The following is a 3,354-nucleotide window of genomic DNA, read 5'->3' on the forward strand; positions in this document are numbered from 1 at the left end:
CAATTACAATCTAGTAACATCTTAATTGATTAAATAAATTCTGCAATACATATGTTTAAAAAATCACATTCTCCAGGTAAATTAATTGTAAATAAATAGGAAAATACATCAGGTGTATCCAATTTCTAAGATTCTATTATATGCTAGTTGCTAATTAATATTTATGCAATCTTATAACCCTCAACAGTGATATACACTATAAAAATAGCGCACATGTCCAGAATTAGTATCCGAATACATCTATATATAGGCAGCCTCGTCGCAATTATCGATGGCATCAGTGGTTGGTTCCTCCAAATCGTCGTCCCGTCTTAATGACAAACCTTCGATGTCAAACTCAGCCAACCCAGTCAGGATCGGTTGGGGAGAAAATTTGAAGTTACACTGTCCTATATCTTCACCCATTTCAAACATGTCCCTTGGGTTCACATGGATTACCACACTCCATTCTTTATCAGCGTCATCTTCGACATAGTATACTAGGCGACTCTCGGATGCAAGAATGTACGGTTCATCATCTTCTCGATCACCGGCATGAATTGGATGAGAGAAGTTAACCACCGTGTGTCCTAAAGAGTCTTGTTTTATACCTCTACCAGTTGTGGTGTTTGCCCAGATACATCTAAACAAGAAGACTGTGAATTGACCAGTGTAATTTAACTCAATGATGTCCACTAGTTTTCCGTAATACGAGACGCTACCAACGGCAACATTACTATCGCGCTTGCTTGCGTAACTCCTAGTGTCAGAAGTGACATACACCCCACTATTTTGGGTTTTCAACCCTTCCTCTCTCGATAGGGTTCTGAACTTAAATCCATTTACGTTGTAGGATGTATAGCGGCTAACTTGAACATTGGGCCCGCATGCAAGCCACTGCAATTCGTTTGGGTGCATGCTGCTTCCCAATGTAACCTGGAAGTGAACAAATTGAATATTCACTATCTTGGGATACGAATAATATGACACCATTATTAATATGTATGTGTATAAATGAAAACATGTTTCACCTTATGCTTGAACCAATTGGAAAATTCTCTGTGCACAACACTGTCTATCTTAGAGTCTGACCTTGTCCTACTTCGTAACTTTCTCTTTGTGATCGCCCTAAACTCACTACAAACGTCACAAAAATGTCACGTCAGGTTCTCCAACCATAGAAAATCAATACGAAGTAGATACTTTCAAATGCACTTACTCAAGATATTTTTCCACGGCCAGGCAATTGACCAATACGTGACGGTGAGCTTGTAATTTTTCAACTGGTGTGAGGGTGTAAAAAGAAGTAGCCCCGACCGCCTTTCCAACCTCTGGGAACATGGTTGCACTTTCATCGGGCATGACTTCACGCGGTCGATCGTCAACACGGGATGGTCGATTAATCATACTCTCAACATTATCTAAGTACCTTGAACAGAATACGAGAATCTCCTCGGATAAGTATCCCTCTGGTTGTGATCTGTTACGCACGTACTGCTTGAGACGGCATAGGTACCTTTGGGAATATAACACGTGTCATAAGCACTAATTAAATTGCAAAATTGATAATTCTGTTTGATAATTACCGTTCAATTATGTACATCCACCGATAATGCACTGGGCCACCGAGACGCACCTCCTCGACCAGATGAACTGTCAAGTGAACCATCACTGTGAAGAAAGAAGGAGGGAAAATCGTCTCCATGCGACACAGAGTATGAACCACGTGATTCTGAAGGAGAGGAAGTTGTTGAGGGTCTATGGATTTGCTGCATAATCGACGAAAAAATGATGACAAATCCGCCAGGACAGAAGACACTTGGAGAGGCAATGCATTCCTTAACGCGATTGGAAGTAGATATTCCATTAAAATGTGACAGTCGTGGCTTTTCAGCCCCGACAACTTGCGCTGTCGTAAATCCACACAGCGGGAAATGTTGCTAGCGTATCCATCTGGAAAGATTACGTTCTTGATAGTCCTTAGAAAGAGCTCTTTCTGTGGATTTGTCATAGTAAAGATGGTAGATGGGTATTTTCCATCTTCCTGTGGCCACAAATCATGCTTGATTCTCATCGACTGGAGGTCTCTTCGAGCTTTAATGTGGTCTTTAGACTTACCTTTCTTGTTCATTATGGTGAATACTATGTTGTCGCACACATTCTTCTCTATGTGCATGACATCAAGGTTGTGACGCAATTCATTGTTCTCCCAATATGGAAGCTCAAAGAATATACTCCTCTTCTTCCAAGGAGTCTCGTCTTGCATGGGAGTTTGCTATCCGCGTGTCCTTTTCCCCGTAACCGATTGCACCTTGCCAAATTGGACATGCACACCCTCTAACTGCCGGATAATGTCTCTACCAGAGACTCTAATAGGCGGACCTCTATCCTCTATCTTTCCATCAAAGGAGTACCGGTCTTTTCTGTATTTGTGGTCATGATTCAGAAAGCGACGATGACCCATGAAACACCATTTTTGGCTGTGTGTAAGGCGGTTAGTTTCAGCATCCAAATTGCACGCAGGACAGGCTCTCCCACCGTACGTGTTCCACCCAGATAAGTTCCCCAAGCCTGGAAAATCACTGATTGTCCACATCAACGCAGCATGCATCTTGAAGGTTTTTTTCTCGACTGCATCATAAGTTTCAACACCCCTCCATAATTGCTTCAACTCATTGATCAACGGCTCTAGGTACACATCTATGTCATTTCCAGGCATTTTAGGACCAGCAATAATCATAGAGAGGATACACGAAGTGGGTTTCATGCAAATCCAGGGCGGCATGTTATACGGGATAAGAACCACTGGCCAAATTGAGTACTTCGAGCTCATGTTCCCAAAAGGGTTAAAGCCATCGCTAGCTAATGCTAGGCGAACACTACGCGGATCACGAGAGAAGTCGGGATATCGTACGTCAAATGACTTCCATGCCTCGGCGTCCCTTGGATGCCTATACATACCATCAGAGTTAGGACCTCTCTTATGCCACAGCATGTCAACGGCTGTCTTACTAGACATATATAACCTCTGCAATCGTGGAATAAAGGGGAAGTAACGAAGAATCTTCGCAGCTTGTGGTTTGCCGTTCTTCTTGACAACCATCTTGATCCTCACCCTCTTGATCCTCACCCTAGAGTCTTATGCTTCCATCTCGATGTCCCACACTGCTTGCATTTTGTCAGCTCTTGGTCGTTGCCCTGGTATAGCATGCAGTCATTTGGACATGCATCTATCTTCTTGTACTCGAGTCCGAGTCTTCTTATGAATTTTTTTGGCATCATGCACAATGGATGGAATCCGGGCATGCTCAAACGCGTCCGCGAGCAACTCCAATATCATTCCGAAGGCCTTATCGCTCACTCCGCACATGGACT

This window comes from Arachis hypogaea, chromosome 6 (genome assembly GCF_003086295.3).
Source record: "Arachis hypogaea cultivar Tifrunner chromosome 6, arahy.Tifrunner.gnm2.J5K5, whole genome shotgun sequence".
Classification (NCBI taxonomy): domain Eukaryota; kingdom Viridiplantae; phylum Streptophyta; class Magnoliopsida; order Fabales; family Fabaceae; genus Arachis; species Arachis hypogaea.